Source organism: Falco naumanni, chromosome 12 (assembly GCF_017639655.2).
Source record: "Falco naumanni isolate bFalNau1 chromosome 12, bFalNau1.pat, whole genome shotgun sequence".
NCBI classification, from domain to species: domain Eukaryota; kingdom Metazoa; phylum Chordata; class Aves; order Falconiformes; family Falconidae; genus Falco; species Falco naumanni.
Genome location: NC_054065.1, coordinates 9399450 through 9417780, shown reverse-complemented (window position 1 = coordinate 9417780; position 18331 = coordinate 9399450).

The following is an 18331-nucleotide window of genomic DNA, read 5'->3' as shown; positions in this document are numbered from 1 at the left end:
CACTTGTTCACTTGCCATGCTCCAAGCAATTCTGTTATATGTGTCAAACTGTTTCTCAGAGAATACTAGTAAATACTGTGAAACGGTGTGATCTGCGTGTGCTGTGCAAGGCAGTGGTTTGTAGTTGCTGAATAGAAGCTTTTGAATAGAAGTTGTTGAATAGACAATGAAACCAATGGTGCTGAGAGCTACCTTTACAACCAAACGGGGAGAGCGAAAGTTAAAAGGTGGGTCTAGAGCCTAAATAACTGTTCTGGTAACCTGCCTTGCTATAACAAGAGCTGGGGCAATAGTGGAAGGATTCTAAAGCCATGGGGTATATGCAGGAGATTTTCCCAGCTGCAGATACTGTATAAGAAGTTCCAAAGGCTGCCTTCAAAAACCGTAGTCTCTTGTGACTTCTGGTGTAAATGTGATGAAAGAGGGCTCCCTTAGGCAGCCGGGCTGTGGTATGGCTGTCCTTCTGTGCACAACTGGGATTTTTGTGGTCCCAGATTGCCCAGTCCAGAAGCTTTGTAGCCTACAGGTCTCCTCTTCCTAGAACCAGGCACTGGGAGGCTTGCAGACACTGAGAAATCCATCCCCACAGCACACATATGACATACATTTGTCACATGATTACACTCTATTACATTGTATTTCAAAGTCCCCGTTATTTTCTAGAGAGCACATGATTCTGATGTTGGATTTCTGCATAGGACCAGGTTTCTCCTTTACAGCATTTATTGGTGGTTCCCTGATGGTGTCACAACATTTAACAGTGTCACAATGCATTTCCTGAGACCAGTGCCACCAGTTTGACTAATTCAGGCTGAGAAAGAGAAGCTGATACTGAAAACTATCATGTAAACAATTTACTTCCTTTTTGTTAGTTTTTGTGGGTTTTTTTCATTAGTATGCTCACAGTTTGAACAGGGAAGTTATTTGCAGGCTAAATGATGCAAAAAAGATTGCAACATAAAGTACTTGTTTAGAGACTTTCAAATAATGAATTTCTAAAACTAGTATTTAGCTTGGGAACAGACCTAAGGACTTTGGCCTTCCATTTCAAAACAGCAAACTCACCAGCTACTGTCTAATTTTTCCTAATTGCTAAATAAATTGGACTCTGAGGGAGGTAATTAATCCCAGGGGATTTACGTAAGCTTTGCATAAAGTATAGCTGGAGTTTTACAAAGGTTGTTAATACAAATCAGTTGGTGAAATGTGACAAAAGCATCAGACATCCTGTGATTTTCTGGAAAAACAAACAAAAGGTAGCAGCACTCATGGGTTACAGCCATGTGTATTTCTGCTCACTGTTCCAACCAGACATTCAGCTCAGGGGCTTTACTAAATCTGAGAGTGTGTAACTGACATTAATGTTCAAGAGGGCACTAGGCTTGCTTACATAAAGAGTTAGGTGTATTTTTTCTAATACATGAAAACAGGCCTTGTGGTGCTAGAGAAAAGTGAGTTTTGCATGGAGCTTGGCAAAAATGTGCACACAGGAGTAATCCCACCATACTCAGCTGTTCCAATGGTGACTTGGGCTGTGGAATAGTCCTGGGAAGGAGAGAGCAGAGGGGTGTTTGCCTTTATTCATGGATTACATCATCCTGCTACACACCTCTTACCACCTCTTTCTGCTTCCTTCCTGAGTGATCATTTCTTGGCTTAGAAAGAGGGGCAAAGCATCTGAAGGAGCAGCAAGAGCAGGCTGTCAGCAACCACAGTAACACACTGCAAACATGGTGGTCAGTGCTGTCGGAAAAGCAAAGAAAAGCCTTTTTTCTTTCAGAGCTGCACAGGTTTCTGTGGACACTGGCATTCAGGCAGATGTCACAGCCAAATGACGCAAGGTTTAGCAGAACTGCACAGAGCTCACTTAATGTGCAAGGTGACCCAGGGGCATTCAGCAACTTTCTTCAAAGTAGAAGACATTTTCTTTCTCTTTACTTGTCTCTTTTTTCCCAGTTTTTATTTCTTTTCCTGTTTTGTTCATCATTTTGTGATTGTGTAAGAAAATGGTGTTTATTTTGCTCAGCTCAACTTAACAAGGCAATCTTCTGTGAGAATCACACGCCTGCCCTCAACAACGGTCTATGAAATATGTAGAAATAGCTATAAGAAGCTTCTGTTCCTAACTAGCACTTACCACCCTTACTGGAGAAGCCCATCTTACCTAAAGCGAAAGTGGAAGTATTTGGGGCGGTGCAGGAAAGCAGGAACCGGCACTGGGAATGTGCACAAGTTTTGATGCCACAGTAGTATAACATGAATGATCACAAAGAAAACCTTTCAGTCTTTAAACAGTCAACATTTTATTTAATTATTAAATATTACTTTTTTTTCCTCCTCTCATTTGAATGTGTTTGTTATGCTTTGTGGCCTTTTTGTAACTCAGCTTTCCTTAGAGCAAATGTTTGTTACCACAAACCCTTCTCTTGAGCAGAAGGCCTCTGAAAGGCCAGTGTCAAGTGCTTTTCTTCCCAAACTGTGCCTGGGCACACTCATAGTTTGGTGGATACTAATGTGCCGGTCATGGGCAGTGGCAGTGTGCAGCAACGTATCTCCTCGCTGTGGCAGAGGCAGAAGATTGCTGAGCCCACCTTCTTTGCCCCACTCACCAGCTTTATTCTCGGCCAAGACTCTTCGCTGCCACAACAGTCCCAGTCAGCTGTTAGGGACTGCTTAATTTTAGACTAAGACTGCCAAGCCCATTACCAGAGATTCCCGAAAAGCCACGTCACTGTAAGTTCTGTCTCTCCTGTGCTAGACATGTGGAATAGCAAAGATCCGTGCTTGGAAACTTTTGCCAATTGGAGATAAAGATCAGTTTAGCCAGTTGAAATGTTCTGTCTTGGTATCAGCCTCTAATGAATCTTACTACAATTACTTTGAATTTCTAGGAATGCCTTTTCAAACTCAAAACCTGGAGGTTTTACCTGGAAATTGGAAATTTTCCTTTTCTTCTGCCTTTGTTTCATTATAGAGAAGAACACTTACAAGGTAAGGTTTACAATTGCAGAAGGTGGACAGTTTGTCTTTATTTCTGAACATTATTCTAAGAGAATTAAGATAAAATAATGTATAGCTCATACAGAACAACATTTTGAAAAGAGATCTCAGGATTATCATCTGACCTATACTGCTGTTCCTGGGCTGTGTTATATATAACCAAACAATTTGTAACAAATGCTTTCCTGGACTGTTGGTGAAGAAATTTTGTAATGTAGAGCTCACATCTTCTGTATGAGACTGTTAAGTGTTTCTTAGCTGTACCAGATAGAACTTAAATGGTCCTAGTTTAAATTCCTCATTTTAATATCTCTGATCCAGATCTGAAGTCTGCATCTGGCCTCTTCAAGAACTGGTTTACTCACAGCCCATATTCAAAACCCTTTGAATTTAGAAAGATCTAAAAGGTTCTTAATATGTCCTGTATCTCAGCCAGGCTTGTCACTTCTTTGGATTTTAAGAGACAGTCTTGTTTATTTTGGATCTTACTCAAAGATACACTTAGTACATTTTCTCTTTCAGTGGGTGCTGTGAGCTGCAGAATGCTTTTGGAAATGAAGCAGCTTTTTAATTGAAGTGCCTCAGTAGGAGATACAGCCTTCCAAAAACCTGCCGAATTCTTTGTAAGTCTAAGTGGGAGAAGTTGTATGCTGCATTTCTTAAAAAATTTAACCATCATCCATTACAGCTACAGTCTCAAATTTAAGCTAAATTGTCAGCAATCTCCTTTGCTATTACTATTTTCTGTTGAGAAAGCCCTTTGATTTGTATCATCATTTGCCACAGACAGAATCCTGCTCCTTCATGTCTCCTCTTTTGACTATTGTGGTGGTTTTGCCATTGCCATTTCATTGGCAATTTGGCATTTCACCCTGTATTTATATGTCAGGCAGAACTGTTACAAAAATTTCCCTCTGCAGTTCCCATTATCCCACTTTCACTTAAAAGACACCCCCCTTTTCCTTATTTCTACTGCCTCAGCATAAACATGCAGACCAGAGCATGCCACTCACTCTGAAGCCCTTGTATGTCAAGCAGTGCGAATCACAGAGGTCTGGCTTGCTTAGGCACATGCAGAGAGGCGTCTTATCTATTCCATGTCCCCAGTTTCTCCCTGTAGCAAGATGTGAGGTATTTAAAGCACATGCCCCATTCCACTGCCTGAGATTTTTTTTTTGATGATTCATGAAAAGTTAATAGTTCTCTTTTTCTCAGAAGTTATTGGAGATTTAAAAGGCTGACAGAGTTCAGTATCTACCTGAGAAAGGGATTAGTATACTGTGAAAGCCTTATTGCAGATATTATATATACTGCTTGTTATTTCTGCACACATTGGAAATGAATTCTAACCCAGCAGAGTAATGCCTAATGGTAGTTTCATTTGAAGTTACTCAAAGCATGAAACCACAATCTTGGCGTCAGGATGAGTCACGAAAAGATGCTATCACACCTTATTTCTGACTTTTAAAAAGGTTTTGTGGTTCTTCTGATGTGGTGTCAAAACTTCAGGGCCAGATCAGCCACCTTCTCATAATATTTTTGAAATCTGAGAGTAGCACTGTAGAAGTGACTGCTCTGACAGTAGTTGAAAGGTATGTCCGTGCTCCCCAAACTAGGTGGAGATAAAGAAAAGCCATCCCAGAAGGAGCACATCCATGTTTTAGGATGGTAGCTGTGCCCCTCTGGGCACCCCAGGGCTGACTGCTATGTGCATGGCTGTGAGTGTGGTGCAGCATGCATGTGCTGCCTGTCCATGACTCTGTGGCTCCATCTTAAAAGGAGACAGATGCTGGTTTATCTGAGAGGGACAGCTCAGGGGCACGGATGTCAGAGCCCAGGGGTGCAATATATAGATGGAGTTAAATACCACGGGGCAGGAGCCACAAAATGACTGAGAAAGGCACTTCTTTGCTATTTGGTGGTGGCAGGAAGGCAGACCTGCCCTTCTCTCTGCTGGTGGTCGCAGCGGTCCTAACAGGAAGACCATTGCCCATGGAGCAGTTAGTGATCCACAACCAGTTAACCTGAGTAAGTATAGAGTGTGCTGTGCTGCCCTGCGTCCCATGTATAACTTGGCTTTCATGCCTGTGTGGTGCTGTGCATATTCCCTGCTACAAGATAATCTTGGGCAGCCGATTGGAACAAAGGAGCCTGTGGGCAGCATCCCCTCAGTACTGGCTATTATACCACCTGTCCGTCCTTATCTTTAACTAAAAGCGCAGCAACAAGTTCTCATATAAACAACCTTTTTGTATGATAGTAGGAATGATGAACAGAATTGTTTGGTTTTTTTTTTTTCAGAAAACCCTGTTTAAGCTCAAAAGATCAAAGTGGGATCACCTTTCTGTGGATGGCACCGGCATGGTGTGCGGCACCACGGTTGGAGACCCATTCAGTACTGCACAGCTTAGGGGTCCCTGTCTGAAGGGAGTGTCAGATCATCTTGTACTATCTTCTCTGTAGTGTTAGCTCTAATAAGTGGCATTTTAGGTGATAATTAACAGTCTGAGTGCCTTGCTGACTGGCATCACAACAAATTAGCACCTCCTGGTTCAAAACAGTGGTAGTCTGTTTTTCATGGAGTATTTAGAAACCATGTGAACAAATTAGAAGCAGTAGAAGAATGTGGCATGGCTACAGCTGGGTGGGAAGGGGTGGCCCTCAGTTCCAGAATTACAACTCCTTGAAGAATAAAATATAAGCAAAGTCCCAACCTTTTCTAAGGTTTGTTATTGCTTATATTTGGTAGAGACCAAAATTTGCAGGGAATGGTATTGCTTTGAAATTAAACCCCATTGATCATAAGCATCTTAAAAGACCTACTGTACAGGGGCTATGACACAGTCACACCACCACAAAACTCAGGAAGAATGGGCTGTTCAGCCAAACCTGCCATCTCTCAGCTTCATGGATTAATCAGCTAGAATGCAATCTCTAGAAGTTTTTCTAGGAAGAAATTGAGGTGTTCAGAGTTCATTTGAGCCTGTTGACTACTGATACCAAGGTAAATTGGTAGAAGCTCACTGTGAAAAATACCATCCCGTGGCATATAGTGCACAAAGGCCAGCGTAGTGGATCTAATGCTGTTTGTGAATCAGAGCATAATTTAGCTTCTGTGAGATATCCTTCGGAGGAGCTTCTGTCCATGTGGCTGTAAGAGGGAGGCAGGGGAGAGAAGCCCTTGCAGGCTTGTGTGTTAGCTCCCGGGCTGGGGGATGTAGCAGGATGGCCTGCTGATGGACAGCCTGCTTTTTCCCACAGTATTCTTCTGAGCAAACTTGTATTTAAATGAACTTGAAATTTTAAGCCCAAAGTTTTCCCAGAAGAAATATTTCATATAAGCCCAGCTGGCCTTTTTCAAATGAAATTGTTTATTAACTGATTTGTTGTCATTAGCCACCAGGAAGCACCCATATAAAGATACTTTCAACTATATAAAAAATTCACAGTTTCCCAGTACCCTAATCTATGTAATTTTGCTGCAGGGAGTTCATTTTGAAGAAAAAAGGATGACAGATTAGATATTTGAGTACCATTCAGAAGGTTTTTTTAAGGGTAATTTCCCTTTCAGACTTACTAACCCTCTCTCAAATCATTGTCAGATTCTTTTCTATCCAGTACCTGAAACATTACCTTACCACTGCAGGTTTGTATCTTACTTTTGTATACCTTTTACTGTTTTTAGAGCTAGCTGCATATTCCAGCTCTCTAGCTGTCTGTTGAACCTGACATAGCCTTCAGCCAAAAAGTACAATGAAAGAAGATAACTGGAAGTTGCCCCCTCCCTACTGCACAGGGACATTAAGCGATGTTCCTTCTGCTAGGGCAAATGGATTTTCCTGAGCTTTCTGTATTGGTTTCCTGGGCAGAGGAACATTTTTTGCTTGTGTTTTTATTCTGTTTGGCTGATTGAGTTAAGAGGTCATTTGCTAAAACACTCAGAAAACCAGACCATGTATAAATTTATTTCAGCCCCTTAGTGAGAAAGGCGCAGACACGATGGTGTGAAACATTGCGTGAAGGAGACCTGTGGGAGGCAAGGAGCCTACTCTATCCCCTGCTAAGGAAAAGCAATTTCAAAGTACACTTCGAAAGTCAAAGGACCAGTGCTCCCCAGAATACTTCAGCTGCCTGTTGTCTTCAGGGTATGCATTTTTCTACAGTGAGACATGGCATCCTACTAGTCTAGTTCTAACTGAAGAGATTAAGTCAGGAGGTCTAATGTCAGTCAGATGGAGACGTGTCAGTTTGCTCCTCCTCAGCAGTTTGCACCAGCCGTAGGACAGTCTGTAGTATAGCTGACAAGTCAGCTGGAAATATACGAGAAAATATTGAGAACCTTCCGCTATACTGATAACAGGTCCTAAAACCAGTGCCACTTATACCTGGGGCTATTCAGAAAAAAACCACCCAAAGATAATTTTGATAATTTTAAGGGTTGCTGCAGCAGCTTTAGAGTTCCTTCCTCTACCTGCGTTGCTCTGCACTGCCCCAGCACTGTTTTTTTTTCCCTGAAACTTTACTAATATGAACAGAAACACCAGGCTGCTGAGCTCTGGTACACAGGTCCTCTTGCCTGAGGCAGCCCTTCTGCTGTTTTTTTAAAGAAAGTCTCCTGATGCTGGTGGGGTGGTCTAAGGTTTAAGCCTTAATGCTGGCAGGCAAGAGTCTTAAATTCTGCAATTAAAATGGCCGGCAACACAAATTGCCGGCTATTAAAAACAATGCTTCATAAAGGTGAACTATTGAAAAAGATCTTATTGGGACAAGATTAAAAATTAATCACATTATTTGGATTGCCTGGGATTGCTCAGAGATGATAAACCTCTCCAGAAGTCACACAGGCAGACAAACAAGTTACTGCTAAGCTGGGTGGGGGTAAGGGGAGTTGGAAAGGGTTTTTTCTGTTGTGGATGTTCTGGCACCATGGTAAGGCTGCTGTAGTTAACTTTATATTATGAATGTTGATTATATGAATTATGAAATGATACGTTTGAAACAACGTTGAAGCCTTCTCTATCTGTCAATGCCTGCTTCACTCCCCTGCCAAAGGAAGCGACAAGATCTGTCTTTACAAAATTGATGTGATTTAAAATTTAAAGAAAAATTGTTTCTACTCTTGTCCAGCAAATATCACACAATGGATTTCAAGAATGACTCAGATGTTCTTCAGGAGATTATGTGACCTAACACATAAAGGGAAAAAAACTCCAAACCCTTTAATTTCCTGTAAGTTTCTGCAAGTTGTCAATACCGGATCAAACATTTCTGTTTACCTCCTGAAGGTCAGATTTTACTTTTTATATGATGATGCCTCTCAGTTTCTGACAGATCATTTCCGTGAATGGGATAGAAACATGGTTAATAGAGCCTACAGGACTGTATACAAATGGCTGAAAATTTCCACCCCTCTACCCTCCAGCATACATCAAGTATGAATTTCCCACAGTACCAAAATCAGTATTCAGGTATGCATAACTTTTAAAGGTTATTTTATTTTTCTCATTTGTGTGGTGGGTAGAAATGATGAATGATGGGACGAACCTTGTATTTCTCATTACTCTCTTTGGTAGGGTAAACTACCAGGCCAAGATTTCTCAGAACAGATAGTGATGTTGATCACTTTCAGCTTCAAAGCTGGCAAAGACACACTTTGTAGGGTCCCCTCCATTGCTCTAAACATCAGTCTGCTCTCTATGGGGGGAAAAATAATTTCAATCTCATCTTTAAACTGAGCTTCTAAAAAAGACAAAGTGATAAATCCCAGTTCTTCCGAACGTTGATTCCATAAACTCAGTCTCAGGGCTCTGTAGGCACTAACAGCCCTTAATGACCCTAACCAGACTCACCTGGAGCCTCTGCCCACACCCCTGCCCAGGGACCCAGGAGCCCAGTTTGGGGTCAGCCCTGGGCACATCCCCACCCTCTGCATCAGGCACACTGTAGCTGTGCCTGTCTGCTATGTTGCATCTAGCTGTGTCTCCTGGATGGACCGTAGATTCATGTTGCAGCTTTGCTTCCGGATCTCTTTCTTCCTGTTCTGGATGGATCTTGAGTTTCTGTCTGGAAAACTGCCTTTGCTGCAACATTTGCTTTGAGAAGAGTGCTTCGGAAACATGGATTTTATTTTGAATCTGCAAGCTCAAGAAGGATTCAGGTACTTCTTAGTTTCAAAGCAGTTTCTTATCCTTTATGGTCTGATGTATACAATGTGTAAGCAAATATGAAGTCATGTATATGTGCTGGGTTTAGGAATGATATTAGAATAAGCAGGTAAAAAACCCTGCTTTTGTGGAAGAATTGTGATGCTTGGAAAATAATATTTTTGAGATAGATATGAGATAAACATTACTAAATTTTAAAGGAAGCTCTGTAAAGCATACTTACTTGATGTTATTGCAATCTGGCATATAATTTTGCTTTGAGGCAAAAATTCTTCCCAAATCAATTGCAAAGTCTGCACACCAAAGAGAGAAAGTTTACAAAAATATGCCACTATATGTCTTGATATATGAATCAAATAGCTTGCCAAGGGCAGGGAAAAGAGGCTTAGATGCCCATACTATTAGTATTAGAACTTAAAGGTCATGGAAATTGATGTAGGGTCTAACAAAATTGTATTTCCAATAATCTTTGGGTTCTCATATATTAAGCTTGGGATTGGAATTTAAGGAAGAAATTGTGGGGTTTTGATTTGGCTGTTGACTCAGTGGGTAGCTGTGGTTAACTTGCACACTTCCTTGCTTTTTCACTGTGAAATGAAAGGGTAATACCAGTGTCTTTTGAAAAATGTTTTGATACCTGAAGATGACAAGCACCACATAAGGCAGTCATACTATCATTTAGGTCATGACGAATTACTGATTATAGCTTCACAGTTAACAGGTGCAAACACCTGAAAAATTTTCAGAATTCATCTAACTCTAGGCGTCCCTCCTACCCACGCTGCAGGAGTCAGTTTATGCTCACTCTTGTTTCACAGGTCTGTTGAAAGCAGTTCTCCAGCTGTCTAAGGATGCACAGGTATTTGCAACTGTAGAACCTACATTACCCGCAAGAAGGAACAGCTGGCCTACAAAGCAGTGGTTTATGTGAAGCAGGGTCAGCTTTGGTGATGCATAGAAGTGGGTAGCGTTCAAATACAGCTTTTTGGATTGCTGGAATATCACAAAGGGAGGTATTGATTGTTGGATGATATGCTGAATCAGACCTATGTTGACCAACATATGAATCTGTTTATGAACTGTTAGCTCAGCAAATCCTGGGTTGTACTAGGAGCTAGTATTTAAATTGATTTAACATTTATTTTCTAACAGTTTGGCACCACACCAGCCAGAAATGTCTCAACACTTATTCTAAAACTATTTTGCCTGGGATAACACGCTTTGTCCTTGAGATTAAATTCAGGTCGCACAATATGCAGAAGCAACTGCTTTTGCCTTTCTAAGACTGTGGAAGGAAACTTGAAGAAGCTGTTTTAAATTCCTCATGGTTCTTTAAAGTTTCAAATTGTTTTTTTTTCTGTTGAAATAGCCCTTTAAAGACATTTCTTTATGGATGTGATGACTGGCCTCTGGAACCAGTGTAAATGCATTATGAAGTAATGACAAGATAGTTGGAGATGTGACATGGTTCAACCTCTGGTAGTATAGTGAGTTGCTGAAACACTCTGGTGTAAATGCCAAGGATTTGACAACATGTTTCTTGAACAAATTTATTGAAGACAACAAATACGTGAATTAAAAGGCAGGGATGAAGATGTGGCAGAACGTACTGATCTAGCAGAATATTGTTCTAGCTGTGTTGTCCATACATAATAGAAGACAATCTTTCCCTGTGCGCACCCCCACTTCCCTAATTATTCTTCAGGAAAATTGTATTCACCTAGGCTTTTTAAAATATGGGAATGAAATGACTTGATTATCTGCAAAAGAGCTGTAGGAATTTAGCTGAAAGAACAGGAGAACTAAAATCAGCCTCAGGAGAAAACTGAGGGAACAGGAGCTAGTGACTAGGGACAGATTCTGTTCTGAATTTTACACAATATGTTACCTGCCAATCAGAAACTGTCTTACCGAAATGTCTTGCTGTTCTTTTCTGTTTTGGACCTTAATTCACTGCTGGGCTGTCTTTTCCACTGTGGAGAAGAATATTAACAGGGAATGATTTTAGTTGTGAGTGAAGTAAACTGTGCACCTTCATGTTACATCTCATGTTGAGAGACCCACTTTTACCTTGGGAAGGACTTAAGCTAAAAACATTTTCAGTCATTAAAAAAAAAAAAAAAGGGCAGAATGGGAACTACTGGCAGTTTGTGCCTTCAGGGCTGCAAAACAAGCAAAATTATACATGATTGTAAAAGGCAAGCTTTAATTAGAGCCAAGCAACCGAAAAACCTGAACACATGGAAGAAAATCAGTCATCTGCTTTTGTTGGGAGCAGGTTGATAGAAAATTGTTTAAACATCATTAATATCAAAGGGTGACTTGTCAGCAGATGAACTGCATAGGAGATAACCGTGAACAATTGGGAGTTTCTGTGTAGATGGAAATGGGGACAGGTTATGGGTCAGGCTTGAGACTCAGAACCCCACCGAGGCAGGTGACCTACAACAGAAGTTTTCTTCAATTAAAGCTTTTGGTGTGCTACACAGGTGACCTTGAAAACTGCATCAGAAAAGACATTTTGCTTCTAAGGTGCCGATAGCTCTGTTATAGGCATAGTGTTTGATGGAACCAAATGTAATATCAATCATGCTTGTAGCTGGATGGCCCAATGCCAAACTGCCGATTATAGCTTTTAGTCATGTGGGTTTTATTCCCAAGCTCCAAAATGTGAGGTGAACTGTTTGTGTTCCTTAATAGCATTTGTCTTTTCTCTGTGAGTTATTCCAAGACTTAGAAATACCTAGAGACCAAAATTAGCGTATATGGACCTGCCATCCCACTTTGCAGTGGCCTCTCTAGTAGGTTTGTATGAGTGAGTTGAAACCGTTGGATCCCCAGAGTCCTGGCATCCGCAGTGCATTTACTCCTGTTCCCAGTGATGGTGAATGCTAACCTGGCAGAGCAGCAGCATTCTGTCCTCAGCTGCTGCTGCTTTTCCTTAGGCATAATTAAAGAGAGTGCAGGCATAGGGAGAGTCAGCCTCTAGAGCCATATTTGCAGGTCTGAATTAATTTGCAAGATAAGTTGGGAAATTTATAGAAACGTTCCAAAGCTCTGAGGAAAGATTAAGAAAACCTGTGATGCCATAAACTTAAAGCAAGTTGCGCTCCTTCCCAAGGGCAAAAAGATTTTTACGGTGCCTATATACGCACCCTGTAAAATAAAGATAGTGTTGATAATGATATTTAAAACATCACCAGTATTTTAGTCTATTGAATTACTTTACTAATCTCCAACCTATATTACCTTCAGTACTGCAAATGCTGGGATTAACACATTGTGATCCTGAATATGCAGTAGTGATTAGGAATGTTGCAGGTACACTTAGTTGATTGAAAGAGTTAGTGTAGAGATATGGGAATAAGGACAGTGTATTCAGTATGCTGAAGCCCTTCTCTCCCTTTACCTGCTTCAGTAAGGAAGGTTACTGTTCTCTTAGTTCCTAAAAGGGGTTAGGGTGTGCATAAATGCCACCTCAAAAGGCTTCATGCAGGTTAAATAAAATGGGGATCAACAGCAATTATGATCTGGGCTCTTGATAGCATGTTTCTTTCTGTGAAGTGTTTTCCATGCTGTTCGGACATCTGGTTGGCCTGTGATGGCCATGTCCAACACAATTGGGACTGTGTTGTTCTTACTGGCATCTGGCTATGCAGCTGTGTCCCTTCCTCTTGGGTGAAAAGCTTGCTACTATCATCCCTGCCTCAGCTTCATCAGTGTTGTACAGTTATGCTGCAGTTTACTTCATTACTAAATGCTTGGATCTATTTAAAGTTAAATTTTGGCAGAGAATATGGGCATTCTTAGCGCCTTGTCAGAAAGGCTTCTCGTGTTGACTGACTTGATGCTGAGTAGTCTCAGCTGGCTGCTTCTTGTTCCAAGTGGCAAGAAAAGTATTTGTCTTTACCTGTATTTGCATTTAGACACTGCTGCCTTCCTGGCCTGGGAGCCCAGTTTGAGTAGAAGCTCCCTTCATTTACAAGAGAAATGCTATTAGAAGGGAAAGCTCCATGAACTTGTTTTCAGTTTGGTATTTTAATCCATAGCCCAGCAGCTTACTTAGCCTGATTAGTCCTCAGCAGGGCTGTGGGTTGAAGGACCAGCAATTCTTTGAGATTCAGTCTGTGCAAGAGCAGAGTAGACGTTACCATGTTACCTGTACAGATCCGATGGTCTTGGACTCAGCTGCATTGTTGCATTAGACAATGGGTGGTTCTTGTTGCATTTGTTCTTTCAGAGAAGTATGAGCAGGTTAAGACTGCGCCATGAGCACACCACTGGCAGAGAGGTGAAGGCATGACAGTAAAATTTTGTATTGAGAAACTGTGCACATGGAAAAAGTGCCTGAGGGAGTTTTTTGAAACCAATGCCAGTCTCCTCTAGTTTGGAAACAGGAGGATTTCTTAGGATGGAGTTATACTTTATGGGGTTCAAAAAAGCTACTATAAAAATGAAACCAGGTATATAGGTTACATGTTTTTGTATAGTTTTGGTTCTTTCACATGGGCTGAAATGTGTTGGAGTCTGGCTAAAACTGTATTCAAAATCATGTCCAATTAGTGCAGGGGTCTTCAAACTTTTTAACCAGGGGGCCGGCACGCGGATGAAGTGGCAGGCAGTCATCTGCGGCTGCTTGGTTCCCCCCCCCAACCCCTGGCAGGGGCGGGGAGTGGGGGGTGGGCGGGGGGGGGGGGTGTTCTGTAAATACTGGGCACTGGATTGAGGGCCCTGGGGGGCTGCATCTGCCCTGCGGGCCGTAGTTTGAGGACCCCAGATTTAGTGTCTTCTGCCAGAAGAGAGAGAAGCAGAGGCAGAGTGCCCTTGGGAGCAGAAGCCTTCCTGGAGCTCCCTGCAGTGCTGAGGCCATGCATGCTCCTGTGTGCTCTGTCCCAGGTGCAACACTCCCCTCCCTCGGCACTCCTGGGGGTCCCCACATTCACCAGACCCCCATGAGAAAACTCCAGGTCTTCTGGCTGTGTGAGATGAGGTATGATGTGGGATGTTTAAATGTGCTGCTGATATTCTATGAAGTGCCTATGCAGGTCTTCATAAAACCTCAGTCACCTTCCTTAGAGAAACTGTGTGACTTAGTGCCAGGTAATTACACCTGTTGTAATATACTGAGGTTGGCGCTGCTTTAATCTGTGAAAATGCCACTTTGGAAAGCATATGTCAATGGATGAACTCATTGAACTTCTAATTCGCTGAAATCTTTTTTTATAGTCTGTTTTAAACCTTAGTTACTAGATTGTTTGTGAAATGTGCATTTAAATTTCTGAATGCCTGGTGCTGTGAATCCTTTCCTTGTCTGTTCGTCCTGCATCAGTGTGATGCTCCTAGGGAGCATTCACATAATCAGTACAGCCTTTTCATGCAGGATGGATCTTGGAGGATCTTCTGAGTTTTGTTAAATGTAAGATAAACTACTCTGCCTCCAGCTTTGGCTTTCTTTTCAGTAATGCACTGCATATGCTAAAACGTGCCACAGCTGTGAGTTTAATCTTGGGCACCAAAAATACCTCTGGTAACATTAAAGTAGGACAGTTAGTCTAAAATTTACGTTGTTCACTCCTGCTGCAAAAAAGAATGGCAGTGCCTCATCTTCGTGTTAGTCTGACCTGTGTATTTTCTTTTTTCAAAAGTTAACGAGAGGAAACATTTTGCTTGCATTTTCCTGCTTTTTCCTTTTAAAGATAAATCTGTTCTGTGTCTCAGAGCTGCTCTTTTAGATTATGGGGTAGTTAATCAAAGCTGAGGCTTAACATTTCAAATCCAGCTGTTTTCAGCAGCAAATGCTAACGGGTCACTAAATGCACTTAGCCTAGATTAAATATGCATTAAAGCAATTCTCTTTGATTCTGGAGGAAACTTTTCAAGTTAGCATTTATCTTCTGTTTATCATTGGTTTTCCTTAGACTTTTGAGCTAGCATAGGTGCTGCATAGCTCTCACAAAGTGCCCAGCAGGTTTGCAGCATACTAGGCTAACAGGGTATATTCCAATACATAGTTGTAGAGGAAGAGGGGTGAATCTTCAGGTGGTGTAAAGACACTATTGCTCTGCAGTGTTTGCAAAACTACGTAGTAGTCTGTCTACTCTTAACGAAACATGTGGCTTTTACTGCTGCTAGGGTTTTTAATATGATTCCTGGAAATGTGAATGGTAGACCTGAGTTCTGATTTTGCTCTGTGGTTCAGGATTTTTCACAGGAAAACTTGGTATCTTTAGTTAGGTATCATTGACGTAGTACAGCAAAGTCTATTACATTAAAGTTTCAGCTTGTTAACAAAAGGAATACAGGCTGGGCTTCAGCATTCACTGATTTCCAGCATTTGGGAATGCTGAGGCTTAGCTTGGTCACCTACACTTTTTGAGGAGATAGTTTAATACTTCTGTTGCTGTGCAGAAATATCCTCTATCCTCTGCTGGGTTAAAAAACCCACAATAGTCTTCCAGTCTTTCTATGCTTTTATAGCTTTGTGTTACTATGTATTGCTAACCGGTTTCTATTGATCTTACTCCAGTACAGCTAAAAACATACATGAAAGCCAGACATGACAGTATAAATCCCTTCTTGCTTTTCCATATCTGATATAAGAAGTCATGCTGCTCCCCGTTCAGCTGGTAATGCTTTAGATTATTGGAGTGAGAAGCTATAAAATAGATCCTTGATAATGGATGTGTGAATTTAATGGTTATGAGTAGGCTAACCTTGATCCAAAGGGAGTGACAACCTTGTCTTGATTTATAACAAGTAGTTATGTTACCAAAGAGATTTAATTGGCTTTGAACATTCTGTTTTATCTATAGTATTGTATTGCATTAACTGCTGTACTTTTCATAGAGGAACTGTCAGAATTTCTCTGAGTCAACATCAAATGACCTCCAAAACAGAGAGCTGGCTCTGTTTAAGTCTCAGCACTGATCTCACACTGGAACATCCGATATAGATGTTTGATAACTGCTCACTGTTTATTTCCTTAAATAAAGGAAAGTTGTACGGGTTCAGAAGGCATATATATATATTCAGAGCAATTAGGTTTTGTAAGCAGTGTTCTGACCTTTCTCTGAAGAAATCTCACTTTTCAGAAAGTCTAGCATCTTGATTACCCAAAATACAGTAGGTAGAATATGGAGCATGGTTAAAGGGATAACATTCCTTAGTAAAAAACAAACCTTAATGAAAGAGAGCATTGAAACAAGGCATTACAGTATGACAGCATATCTGTTAACATTTTTTGCAAGCATCAGAAGGCACCTGACTGTACTAATATTGCATGGCAGCCTGAATGCTCAGTGACCTCCACTTTTAAGTGGATTTGCGATTTTAAAAGCCAAAATAATTTCACTAGACTAAATAGGCTATGCTTTGAAGCAAAATGTTATTGCCTATCTTGCCATATCTTCACAACTGAAAACTGCTTATGGCTTCCACATTCTCATGCCCTTTTATTTAATTCTGCGTGAAGAGTATGTTGAGGACAGGAATAGCAATAATGGGAGAATATCTCAGGCTCCTGGGATAAGAGGTGAGAAACTGTTATTAATCTCTCTTAATAGCTGTATTTTCAAAGATCTCATTTGTTGAAGTTCACTGAATGGCAAATTGCTTTAAAATGGTAAGAATGCAATCTATATTAAAATAAATAACTGGTGATAGATGATTTTATTGCTTTGTTCTTACACTCTAAAGTTATGAGAGAGATTTTATAGCCTTATTAAAATGGAAAGGACAAAGTAGCATGTTTATAGTTTAGATTTGCATACTGTTCCATGTTACCTGAAAATAAAATCAAAGATCAAGCCCACAAGGGATATATTTAATTTCATTTGAGTTACTGGCTGTATGTCAGACCAGCTTACATCACAGTTTCCATCCCTTCTGAAAAGCAGTTTACTTGGCAAATGGAATTTGAAGTCACTGATCAGGTTTTCAACTTGGCTTTCTACCACCAGGTAGATCTAGTAGGGCTGAAAATCGGCCTACTGTCTTCTGCAAGATGCAGGGAGGAGCAGGGAAGGAATAGCTGAGAAGTTACTAGAGGATTGTAGTTTTCTGGGGAAGCTTAAGATGCCCTGACATTTCCTAAATGCTTGTGAGGATCAGCATGTCAGTGGCTTGTATTGACGAGTCTGTTGATGGAAGATCGCTGAAGACAAGTGCATCCCTCAGTTTCCTGCATAACCACAGAAGAACCCTGGTGATACTTGCTTCTAAGTCACAAGTTCTCTAAGCCAGAGTACATCTGGCTGAAAAGCAAAGGGTTTCTGGTACACCAGAGTAACTTAAACACTTTAGAAGTGTATTGAAAACACAGCTGACCTACTTTTTAACTAGCTATCTCTGAAATAAGCAGATGTTTTCATACTTCAGTTTTCCTTATCCATTTTCCAACACAGTTTTCTAAGGCTGACTGGCCAGTATTTGTATTTGAGTAGTTTAATGTTTATCGTTTCAACTTTTTACTACGTTTGCTCATTTTTCCTAAGCAACTGACACATTTCTTCCTCTTTACTTCCAGCTATTGGGGTATCTATTTCTTCCTGATCTTCCTGTTATTAGTTGTAAGGTCATCTTGCATATTTTATATACCTTCAACTTTTTGGCTTGTTGTCTCTCGGTTGACACCATCTGTATCATACTGCACAGCAGTTTGTCTCAGAGAGATGGGTGCTGAAGAGATGCAGTGAAGAAAACCAAATTAGCTTCCCCACTGCTGTTTGCAGCCTTGTAGCAGGGGACCATCCATGCCTGAAGGGATTTTGTTCAGCACAGAGACATCAAATGCCAGCATTGGGTATTGCACTTGTGCATCAGCAAGAGGGCAGTCCTGAGTTTTTCTGGGCCTTCTTGGTTTCTTTGGAAAACAGATTTATTTGCGATATAGAACAGAATATTAGACCTTAGCTAGATCTTTTGAGACAAATGGCACACGCCTTCCTTATTCTGCAGTTATTTAAGAAGGTTTGTGGTTTGTTGGTAATGCAGGTGAGTTACAGAACATCACTTTTGAATAGCACAGTTGTTGCCAATAACTGTCATACACCAGAACTGCAGAAAAGCAGTTCTGTGACTATGGTAATATTTCAGTTACAAGGTATAGGTGAAATAAAACTGCAGTCATTCTGTCTATAGAATGAACATCCTTGATAGTACTTCACAAT